The sequence below is a fragment of the Peromyscus eremicus genome, chromosome 2 (assembly GCF_949786415.1).
Source record: "Peromyscus eremicus chromosome 2, PerEre_H2_v1, whole genome shotgun sequence".
Classification (NCBI taxonomy): Eukaryota; Metazoa; Chordata; class Mammalia; order Rodentia; family Cricetidae; genus Peromyscus; species Peromyscus eremicus.
The window spans coordinates 45,098,035-45,110,892 of record NC_081417.1 but is presented as its reverse complement, the minus strand read 5'-3'; the positions used below and the strand labels follow the sequence as shown (position 1 = coordinate 45,110,892).

Genomic DNA, 12,858 nt, shown 5'->3' with positions numbered 1-12,858 from the left:
AATCATTTAACAGTTTTGATTGTCCTAGCCCTCTAACTCTTTATTAAACCTTAATAAAATCTGTCTGCAATGACTCAGGGTTGTGTTCAGAGCTATTGCTGGCTCTGGAGAACAACGGTCATCTTCAGTCTGAAGCATGCTTCCGGCTTTTTAAACATCAAGGAAAATTTTTCCTAAGTATCTAATGCTTATGTAATGTGAATTCTTCAAGGGGAAAGAAAGGGAAACACCCACTAGATATGCTTTTGTGTTCAGGTTTTACGGTAAAATGAAAGTTTCAAGTCCTTTTACAGAAAGGACAAATGAAAGATTAATGATTAATGTTCAGCCAGAATACACAAAGGTTGAACTATAAACTCAGTGAACACAGTATGGCATGTAACAAGAAGCAGTCCGGGAAAATAGATGGGGTTGGAACAGGTTCAGGGAGGAATAGCAAGTGGGTTTTCTCAGCCTTCTCCTTCTATCTAGCTTTCTTGTTTCTTTTCTTTCTTTCTTTTTTTAAAAAAAAAATTGTAAACTTTCACTTGATCATGGAGATTTGCTTAAAAGTTATGAAAGTCAGAGGAAAAAAAGAATCTGAAATAACTGGGTTCTCTTACAGCACTCCCTTGCACTAGGGAGAGAGAAAGGGAGGGAAGAGAGGAAAGCAGGGACAAGGAGAGGAGGGAGAGAGGGAGCAGAGGAGAGGGGAGGACCAGACGGGGAGGGGAAGGAGGGAGAGAGAGAGAAATGTTTAGCACATCTCTCTGATCTGCACTTTGCTACCCAGGTTCCAGAACTTCCCGTTTCCTTCCCACCCCTCTTGCTCCCATTCATACCATTACCCTTCTTAAAAACCCACCCAGCTCTCCTCTAATATTTGTGTATACGTTTCCCTCCTTTTAACTAAGCCCCCTTTGAATTGCCTCCTTTTGTATGTCTCCCGGCAGGGGGCAAGGTCTTTGCTCTCCTCTTTGGCCGGGTTTACTGGGGCTTGGGGCTTCCCTGGGAGCTCTCTGGAGAATTGTGCAAATTGCACCAGGGCTTTGGTTGGAAGAGCCACTCCGGAGCCCCCGTGCTGTGCCTAAGTGCATCAAGGCCACGTCAACTCCTTGATGCTGCCTCACGCTGTGATCCTCCTTTGCACTGTGTCAGATGTCAGGATGGGTTTTCCCCACAATGCATTCTTTAGTTCACTGTCAGAGGAAAAAGAACAAATAATGTGCTCCTGTGGCAGACAAACATGCTACCTGCAAGGTTGGAGAGCTGGACACACTTCCCTCCTCCACAGTGAATTAATTCCCTTAGTTGATGCTGTCTTTTCCTCCCCCATTATTCTCTCTGCTTCTCTTTCCCTGCCCCTCCCCTAAACAGCTCCTTTGTAAAGGACCTTGTGCCAGGTCAGAGGAAAATTTGTAATATCTATGTCAGTGAATCCATTGATCAATATTTTTATGCTAAATGTATTTGCAGACAAAATAATGACGTAAAGTATTCTATGTTTTCTGTAAAAAGCTTAGTCATGAAATTTTCTTAAAATTTGAAGATGACAAAGCTTCCACAGGAATAAACCACTGAGAAATCATCTCCAAATACATGAAAATGTCTATTTTAATTACCAACGCACTTAATTATCAGCTTACTATTTTTTAAATGAGCATAAAAGCACTTCATGTGCTATTTAAAACAATCAAGTGCCAATTTTGTTGCCCTTAATTCTTTCTGAGAAAAGAAAGCAATCTTTTCCCTAATGATTACATTTACTACCTGACTACCAGCAATCTGTTTTACCCACACCACACAAAGGTGAGAATAAAAACAGAAAATTATGGGGACTTGGGAAGAGGAAAAAACCGTATCCTGCAGTCTGACTGAAGCCCCACTCCAGCAGAGCAATGCCAGCACAGTTAACATTGGCTGTGAGGGCTGCCACTATTCAGGTAACACTCCTCTCACACGGAGATACTTTACTTTAAAATAACAGTGACCTGGCCTTGAGACTAAAATGTATGTGATAGTGTGCAGGGTTTCATTCCTTTTCTCCAGGTAATTTCTTTTTTTTTTAATTTTATAATTAATTTAATTTTACATATCAGCCACGGATTCCCCTGTCTTCCCTCCTCCCAATCCCCCCCTGCCCTCCCCCAACCCACCCCCCATTCCCACCTCCTCCAAGGCAAGGACTCCCCTGGGGATTCAGCTCAGCCTGGTAGATTCAGTTGAGGCAGGTCCAGTCCCCTCCTCCCTTCACCTAGGCTGAGCAAAGTGTCCCAGCATAGGCGCAAGGTTCCAAAAAGCCAGCTCATGCACTAAGGACAGGTTTCAGTCCCACTGCCTGGGGGCCTCCTAAATAGTTCAAGCTAATGGACTGTCTCACTTATCCAGAGGGCCTGATCCAGTTCCATAGGGGCTCCTCAGCCATTGGTTCATAATTCAGGTGTTTCCACTAGTTTGTCTATTTGTCCCTGTGCTTTTTCCAATCATGGTCTCATAATCTCTTGCTCATATAATCCCTCCTCTCTCTCGCCGATTGGCCTCCTGTAGCTCCACCTGGGGCCTGGTTGTGGATCTCTGCATCTGCTTCCATCAGTCATTGGATGAGAGTTCTATCATAACAGTTAGGGTGTTCGGCCATCCGATCACCAGAGTAGGTCAGTTCAGGCTTTCTCTCACTTCCTAAATATAACACCAGTAGCACAGACACTGAGAGAAACAATAATAAATGAGACCTCTTGAAACTGAGAAGCTTTTGTAGAGCAAAGGACACCGTCAACAAGACAAAACGACAGCCTACAGAATGGGAAAAGATCTTCACCAACCCCACATTTGACAGAGGGATGATATCCAGAATATATAAAGAACTCAAGAAATTAGACATCAAAATGCCCAACAGTCCAATTAAGAAATGGGCTATAGAACTAAACAGAGAATTCTCAACAGGGGAAGCTCAAATGGCTGAAAGATATTTAAGGAATTGTTCAACATCTCTAATCATCAGGGAAATGCAAATCAATAGGTCGACAGGTAATTTCTTAGAATTGTCGGGCAGGGTCGGGCGGTGGTGGTGCACACCTTTAATATCTGTGAGTTCAAGGGCAGCTTGATCTACAGAGTGAGATCCAGGACAGGCACCAAACCAAAACTACACAGAGAAACCCTGTCTTGAAAAGAAAAAAAAAAAAAAAAAAAAAAAAAAAAAAAGAAATGTCCAGCAGACCTGATAACTTTGTTAACAGCAAATTATCCTGCCTTTATGCCTTCATGCCTTCATGCATCTGCATCTCTATAACCTAGACATCTACCTCATCAACTGTAATCTTTTCAGGTGTTCTCCTTAGGTTTCTTTAAAAAAAAACAGCTTCAAGACCCACCAAAATCCTATATGTGATATTATAGAAAACAAAGTGTGGTTCCTCTTTGAGAAGTCCTCTTTTCTTCTGAGCACCTTTCTTGCCCTGAACCCTTGTCCTTAAAGCTGTCTTTTAATGTCCATATAAAACCCTGCTCTGCATCCTACTGTTTAGTACTGACATTCTTCTCTGCATGAAAACCATGACCCTGGGTGGCCTAAGTCAAGGTTCCTTAAAAGATTAAGGGAACTCCTCAGGTTGCTGAAAGTGACAGCATAGAGTTAGTGTCCTGCTTCCATGTCTCACACCACTAACTCTATGAACTACAGAATGTGTGATTGTTAGATGTGACATGTAGGCTTCTTATGCCCTCACCATCTCATAGACTACAGGTGGGCAGAAAGGAAACAACTTGTAAATCCTTACAGCATGTGTAATCAATGAAAAATCTCCCTATCTCTGGAGATTCCATGACTCACACACAGTGGAGTACATAAAATTACCCAGCATGAAAGAGGGGGTAGAAAGATCAATAGCCACAGGTTAGGAAGTACTCAAGTGAAAACAGTGTCTTCTATACATGACAGACAGAACTACTTCACTAAGAAATTCACAGCAACTGCAGTCACCTACACAAGGCCAACACAAAATTAAGCCAATGAACATTTCACTATGAGAGGGTAGAGACTCATGAGCTCCCACATTTCACTGAAGAACTATATTGATACTTTATGGTTTCTGAGGGACAGTTTTCTTTAAGATTATGACCTTTGGTGGGTTGACTGTGATCCAGTGGATGGTCCCACATCCATTAGTATATGAACAATACAAAGTGGACTTGGTGGATTATTTTAAAAAGAAAAAAAGAAGACACAAAGTTGAGAAGGTTTTGGGAGTTGGAGGATGGATCTGGGAGGAGTTGAGGGAGGGGGATAGGGAGTGAGTATGATCAAGATATATTGTATGGAATTTTACATTATATATAATGAAAAATAAAAAGATCAAACTGGATATTAGTCATATGGCAGGTAGTAGCTCCTAAGCACAGCTGCTGAAGAGTAACACTAGGGAAATGAAAGCAATTCATGATCTCAGGCCAATTCTATACCTGCCAATTCACAAGATACATTTTAAGGAGATGCCTAGATGGTTGCTTAACATATTAAAGTGTGAAATCAGTTCCCTACAGTCTGTTACTAAGCAGATTTCTGCAAAGATTTAGACTGAGCCACTTACATCCAGAACCTTAATCCAGAGAGTACCTGGACATAAAGACCACTCATAAAACTACAAATGGTATTCTTCAGGCCAATGGAGGGAAATAGGACAAAATACAAACACTATCTAGGTACAATCATCTCTTTTCTATTTGTAAAACATGCAAATGAAGTATGTGTCATTTTATATGTATATATATATATATATGTATTTATATGTGTACATTAATGTACACGGGAATGGCTTACTAGCAAAATAGAAGCTGATCCTGCATTACTATAATTCCAAATAGAGGATGGAAATGCTGGCAAAGGTTAAAATAAAACAATTCGCATTTGCAGGTTGTGCTGACTGCATGATTCTGAAGGAGGTTACCATAAGATATTCTACATTAAGTCATTTAGATTCTTACACTATATACAAATTGAAAATTGATATTTCCACTGTAAAATGAGGTCCTGAATTCACATGAGCCCTGCTCTGAGAAGCTTGCCTTCTTCTTTGCTTTGTCTTTCACTCTTGGTGTCAACGAGTCACTGTTGCTGTGACATGTATTCTCATTCTAGTGAAAGAATTCTTTAAACTCTTAGAATTTATTCCACTGCAGCCCCCCTCCCCCCTCTCTCTCTCTCTCTCTCTCTCTCTCTCTCTCTCACACACACACACACACAAACATACACACACATATCCCCAGTCCTCTAATCTGTAACAAGATAAACTCTTGAGCAATTATTATATGATTCATGCTTGCTTATGAATAGTTGTGTTTCATCACGTTTCTAAAAGGGAAGATATCATTTTACTAATGATAAAGATGAGTTCAAAGAATTATTTAAAAGGACTGTGTGTAGCCAAGCACCAGGCTGAGCTCCAGGAATCCAGTAGAAGAGAGAGAAGAGGGATTCTATGAGAAGGGACATCAAGATCATGATGGGGAAAACCTACAGAGACAACCAAACCAAACTAGTGGGAACCCATGAACTTTAGACCAATAGCTGTGGAGCCTCGATAGGAATGGACTAGGTCTTCTGCATAAGCAAGACAGTTGTGTAGCCTGATCTGCTTAAACAGCCCCCTGGCAGTGGGATCTGGATCCATCCCTGGTGCGTTAGCTGGCTTTTTGGAGCCCACTACCTATGGTGGGACACCTCGCACAGCCTTGATGCAAAGGGAGGGGCTTGGACATCCTTTAACTGAATGTACCAGGCTCTGCTGACTCCCCAAAGAAGGCTTTGCCTTGTCAGAGGAGGGAAAGGGGATGGGTTGGAGAGGGTAAGGCTGGGAGGTGGGAGGAGGGAAGAGAGGGGGATCTGTGGTTGGTATGTAAAATGAATAAAAAAAATCTTAATAATAAAAAAAGGACTGTGTGTAAACAAACATAAAGAGTATTCTCCACTGTGGTAAGCCAGACTCACTCTGACACTTTTGATACTAACATGACAAACATTAGATGAATTCTGTTGATTATATTGATTTCTTCTCATTTCATCTTATTCAATTTCTTTTTCCTTTAATTATCAAATACCTAAGTGTTTTACTTAATAAGCTTTTCTGAAGGTACTTTCAGATTTGTGTTAAATATAATGTACATTATCCCACATAATTACCTAAAACTCTTGGCTTCCCTATTATTAATACCTTACATTCACTTTAGTACATTTGTTACAATATCAATACATAGTTATGAACTATCTAAATTCAATAGGTTACATTAGGGTCTTCTCTGTTTTGTATTCTATGGACCCAAATGCCCATTTTTTGTTCTGTCACTGTTATAATTATTTTTGTATTATCTTTTCTCCTAACTAAGAGGAATACATTTCATTAAAAGTAATATTCATCTACCGAGCATCATATTGCAAGAATTCAGTAATCACTACTGTTTCTCTGTTTCTTTCAACTCCAGGTGCCAGCCTGTTCAGAGTCGTTGATCTAACCGATGTTTAATGAGCACCTTCGTGCTTTTACAGAGGTGCTGCCAAAGACCTGCCTGCTTCCTAAGGCCAAATTTCTCACAGTGTATTGTTTCTCATGAGCAAAATCCATACCCTTGTTTATGCTTTTCCAGATTTTACCTTACATTCATCTAATTAAGATCTGGGGCAAAAGCATGGTCCAAAGACAAGGAACATATATTTTAATAAATATTCTAGGCAAGCCTCATAAACAAAGAAGTGTGAAAACTTGCTACTGCTAATAAGTTACCAAAACAGTTGAAATATGGAAAATAAGAAGCTATTACTTATAATCATATTTTAGTCAAGTTCTCACTATCTATCCGAGGCTGGCCTTGAACTCATAACCTCCTACTCCAGCCTCCAGGCACAGAAACTGTAGGCATTCACCATCACTCCCAGCTATGATCATTTTTAATTGGATAACAATTCACACAAGTTCTTTTTAAATAAGTGAAACATTTCAAAAATGTTTCTATGAGGTCAATGTAATTCACTCTCCTCTGAGAGTATTTGGCTGTAATGCATGAAGAATGCTTTATCACAAGCAGACAGAGGACTCAAATATGCTGCTAATCTACTGAAACACATACAAAGTTTTGGCATAAATGCTGTTGTGTTTGTCTGTATAAATCTTTATGTGTAGTGATCAACTTTGGTCTCCTCTGTACCTCTCTGACTTGATGAAAGATCATAATAATATCACTTGGTATTCTTGAAAAACAGCTACTATATGTTGATGATACTTACTGTCCCAATATTTGAGAACTGCGAAATATTTGGGGAAATGCTTTGAAGATATAAAGGCTGGCATAATCAAAAATTCTGGGCAATGCCACAGTGAGGCAGATATAATGTTCAGTGGTTTTTATTCTTCTGTACCATTTCATTGCTTTGTACTCCCATGTGACACCTTCTTAATTTAACTGGACCCAGAGCTCTCCCTAACTTGTTAGTTGTTGAACTGAAGAAATGTTATTATTTCCTACTTTGACTGCTTAGGTTAATTCTTATCTAGTCTACACAGTTTGAAATCATAATACTCAAACTATGATTCTGGGATACGTATCTGAGATTCTTGGGGACAAAACTTTAGACTTCTGCTCAAATAAGCAAAATAAGAGAGGAAATCAAAGTCTTCAAAATCATTTCCATTTCAGAAAATACCTAGACATAGCAATATCTTCACAAAAGTACAAAGCCTCTCTGTCCTTGTTTGGTTTCCTGTTGCTGTGATAAAGACCATGACCAAAAGCAACTTGAGGAGGAAGGGTTTATTACAACTTATAGATCAGAATCAGTTATGAAGGGAAGTCAGGGTAGGAGCTAAAGACAGGAACCCAGGGGTGGGAACTGAAGCAGAGGTCATGAGGGAATGCTGCTTACTGGTTTGTTATCCATTGCCTGCTCAGCCTGCTTTCCTGTAGAACCCAGAATGGGGTGCACCCTCTCATATCAATCATCAATCAAGAAAACCCCTCATGGGCTTGCTTCAGGCCAGTATGATAGAGACATTTTCTAATCAAGGTCCTGTCTTCCCAGATGACCTGAGCTTATATCAGGTTTACAAGAGCTAACTAGCACATGTATGGAAAGAAATATTAAAAGCTACTGAATTTAATAAACAACGCATACACAAAGTGTGGTCTATTGCCATAAAGGCTTAGGAGTTGTATAAACAATACAACCAGCTGTTGACTGAACACACCAATGACCCCAATACAGAGGCAAACAGTCGCCATTGCTCAGAGCAAATACTGCCTCCCTACCCCATTCCGAATACATAGACATTGGACACATAATGGGAACATTTGTGCTGCCTTATTCTTCATTACTACTGCACTTTGCTTAGAAAAGCAGTATATAACATAGGGCCAAATCGTGTAGACACCGAGTAGAACATGATCTGCAAGTTATTTCAATACCCTCTGTGCCACCATCTTAGCCTGAGACACTGGTCTTGCATGCCACTAATTCCATCTGTCACATTAATGTCTCTTACGTAATTTCTACTTCACAAATTATTTCATTTGTCCCAGGGCATGCCGGCACACACCTTTGACCCCAGCACTGAGGAGACAGAGACAGGAGGATCTCTGTGAATTCAAGGCTAGCCTGGTCTACAGAGTACATTCCAGGCCAGCCAGGGCTGTATCATTACACAAAGGGCTACATAGTGAGATTCTGTCTTTAAAATTTAAAGAAAAAGGAAATAAAATAAAATAAATTATTCTCTGAATGAAATAAGGAAATGAGTGGTAATACTTTCTTCTAATTTACATTATAAAATCTCCTCAAGGCAAAGGAATCTTTCTGTTTGCCTTTCCTTCTACTATTCATTAAAAAAATATAGTCATTAGCACATTGTCTTGGGAGTTATGTGTTTTCACAGTTACAGTCAATGAACTCCCATCACTCCATTGTTGCTAACATGCCCATCTTTGTGGCTTAACGTATGTGTGGGTCTCATTGGAAGCATCATGGTAAGCATGTCTATCTCAGTAGGCATCATGCCTCCATTCTTTACTCCTGTGTAGTAATTTCAATGTCTCTAGGAGGTTTTCCTTATCAGCAATTCCTTTTAAATAATTTGATATTCTTAGTTTTTGATCACAGAACCACACCCACATATTTCCCTAGCCTTAAGAAACTCATCTTTTTTTTCTGGGCTTCACACATGCACCATGTCACATGTAGTGCACACCTGTACACACACACACACACACACACACACACACACACACACACACACCAAATACAAACACTAAAAATAAATAAATTTTAAAATCAAAACAAGAAATGTGTCTTCACAGCTCTTTCCCAGATAAAGCCAAGTGAAAAGAAAATGCAAGGTTCTTGTTATGCCAACAACCCTAAGGAAAAGAAAAGGAATCTTTAGGTTTTAAAAACAAGAATTTATTTTTTTTAGCTCCTCAGTCAATAAATTTATTGTCTTTATTAAAAAAAAACTCTTCATAAAAATTGCTTTAGTGCCAGGTGGTGATAGTGCATGATTTTAATTCCAGCACTAGGCAGGCAGAGGAAGGTGGCTCTCAGAGTTCGAGGCTGGCCTGGTCTATAGAGGGAGTTCCAGGACAGCTGGGACTACACAGAGAAACCCTGTCTTGAAAAAACAAAACAAACACTAAAAATTACTTTAGCTCTCACCAGCACGTTCCTGGCCTCTGAGGAAGTGTGCCTCTTTTTTTTTTTTTTTTTTTTTTGAACAACCTGATCTTTCTTCTGGGCAAGGGATATTTTGGGACAGTTCCATCTCCTCTTCTTCACTTCTGTCTTGGGCTTCTCCTTATAGGCTGGATTCTCTCAGATGGCAGCATGAGCTTTGGTATGCATCCCCTCCAGCATGTCTGGAGTTGTTTTTTATGTACTGAGAAAACTGTTTCCTATAAACATCTTCCTTCTCCTCCATTAGGTAATTCATGTAGTCTGTGACATTCTGACCCATGCTGTGCTTCCAATGTACTCCTGCATTGAACTTGCTTCCAAAATCACACATAGGGAATCATTTGGTACCACGAGAGATAAACAAGCCTCCATCCACAGCTCTCTTCAGGGCCCCCCAAAAATTTTATTGCCATTTGTGTTTTAGGCAAGACCTGCATCCAAATAGTAAGTGCAGGCACCAGGTTGACCATCAGTGCTTTCCACATTGTATTAATCTCCAGTCACCTCCACTTGGCCTTCATAGATCTTGTCCTTGCCAAACCTATTGAGAAGCCTGGAGGCCAGCAGAGGCCAGTACAACAGGCTGGAGCATAATTGTCAAGCCAACTTTCACACCATATTTTGGCAGTTCATGTGCATCTGCTGTGCAAACTATCATATCCCCTTCTATACGGGCATATGCAATCTGGCAAATGATATCTCTGTTACTTACAGGAACTATCATCCTGTATTTGCATGTGTTGTACTTACTCTGTCCTGGATCACCAATCACTTCTAAGCATAGTAGTCAGTTTTACCTTCTCACCATCTTCTGAATCTCACTTGATATATCTTAAAGTAGGCCTTTCACAAACTCCATCCTGTGGTGATATATTGTGTACCCTAATAAACTTATCTGGGGATCAGAGGACAGAGCCAGCCACTAAATTAGACATAGTGGCCAGACAGTGGTGACACGTACCCTTAATCCTCTCACTTGGGAGGCAGAGATCTGTCTGGATCTCTGTAAGTTCAAGGCCACACTGGGAACAGAGTCAGGCAGTGGTAGCATACACCTTTAATCCAGCACTTGAGATCTCATGTCTTTGCTTGGGAAGGACACACGCCTTTAATCCCAAGAAGTGACATGGTTGGGTAGAGAAAGGTATATAAGGCATGAGGAGACAGGAACTAAGCAGCAGTTCAACTGAGACCCTCGGGGTGAGGACTCAGAGGCTTTCAGTCTGAGGATTCATGGAAACAGGATAGGCTGAGGAGTTGTGGCTTGTTCAATTTCTCTGAAACTCACAGTCACTGCTCCACACAGAGCTGCAGGCACGGAGGTGCTAGGGGAGAAAAAGTATGACCCTCTTCTTCATGAGATGAGGAAAGGAAAAAAACAACCAGTTCTGTGAAAGATTGATATGCTAGCAACAGGAAAGACTTATCAATAGGCTTATTAAAAAGATAAACTGAGTATCAATCATGAGAATTTAATAATCTGGACAGTGAAGAAGTAAAGAAGGGGAGAAAGAGAGAGAGAGTTGAAGAAGGATGGGGGAGGGAGGGAAGGAGGAAGGAATGGAGGAGGCAAAGAGACAGATAGAAAGACAGAAAGGGGAAAGAAAGAGACAGATAGAGAAAGGAAAGGCAGAGGTGGTGGGAGATTAACTGAATCTATCTTGCTGGGCCAGGAAGATTAATAGTTCAGGATCATCCTCTGCTACATAACAAGTTCAAGTCAACCTGAGCTACAAAAGAACATGTCTCACAGAAAAGTCAAATAAGGGGAAAGAAAAGAAAGCTATTTCATCTACTTTCAAAAAGTCCAAATGTTATCCAACAATTATAGTTCTCTACATTTCTGTCATATTAAAACTGTAAACTGGACAGTATGTTGCTGTGGTTAATTCTGCTTCACAGTCCTGACCTCATTCATCTGATAACAAACCACAATAGCTCCTCCTGAGCTCCTCCACTAAAGCTCACTAAAACACATACAACAGACTTCTAGATGTTCTCTTATATTCCTAAAGTTCCCAAACAGGTATCCTTGAGTCACAGTTGTAAAAGAGAAGTGCTACTTCAGTTTCTCAAGAGCTGTAAAGGCAAAAAACCTCTGAGGTTTACAAGATGACTAAGGAATGCATCAGACATATGTGAGGCTTTTCTATATCTACTAAAGTATTTTATTTGAAGTCCTTCGTGACTGTTTTACCTGAATTTTATTCAGGAAAACGTCAAATTAATAAGGGTTACAGATATTTATTAAATAGATAGATGATTGATAGATGGTAGATGATAGATAGATAATAGATTATTGATAATACATAATAGAGAGATGATAGATAAATATAAATAGATGATGGATTAGAGATGACATAAATGTATCAGTACATGATAGGAACATAGACATGTCACAGATACACACATGCACATACATATGTACATGTATAAGTATTAAACATATGTCATACTTTTACAGATATAGAATGCTGTATCTCTGTTTAGTTTAAGCAACTGATGACCAAGACTATCCAAAAGCTCTTTGTAGCATCCTTGCCTGGTCAATACAAGTTCAGTACTTATATTAAAAAATAATTTAGCATAAGAAAAAGAAAATTCCTCTCTCCACACTCTTTAGTTTAGAGTGGCACAGGATAAAAAGGTATGATAGCGTTCTAGTTTTGAGAGATTGTCTATCAGAATGTCTATGTATTTCTCTTCGGCGGAAATGCACTTGAAAAGTGAGATGCGAAACCCTGCCCCAGTGTGAGATTAAAAGCTGAGGGAGGTTTCCCTCTAACTGAAAAAGATCTACACAGAGAGAGCAAGTAATCATGAGTTTTTGAAAATGATAAGATTGTAGCAATCCGATGCACTGCAAGAAATTGGCAAATTGTAAAAGCACCGTACACCTGAAGGAGCTTCAGCAAGGCTCTAATTTTGCAGGCTCCCCTGCCTTTGAAATGTAGGAGGTAAGGGCTACAGAAATACCTTCCTACATTTGGAGCCCAGCACACCTTCTAAATCATGAGATACGGGGAGTTTCAAGGGATAATGGCCATGGGACATAGGGCAGGTGGGGGAATCTACACTCACTTCTGTCACTGCTTTACAGACACAGATCCCGTTGGTTATATCGAATAACAGTGACTGCTGGCTTGTTATGGCCATTGACAGAGGTT

At 40.1% G+C, this 12,858-nt stretch overlaps 1 pseudogene; it reads right to left on the bottom strand.

Annotated features, from left to right (window-relative positions):
- Window positions 1-9,312: 9,312 nt before the first annotated feature.
- Window positions 9,313-10,528, bottom strand: LOC131904730 (large ribosomal subunit protein uL18-like; annotated as a pseudogene).
- Between the last annotated feature and the right edge of the window lie 2,330 nt (window positions 10,529-12,858).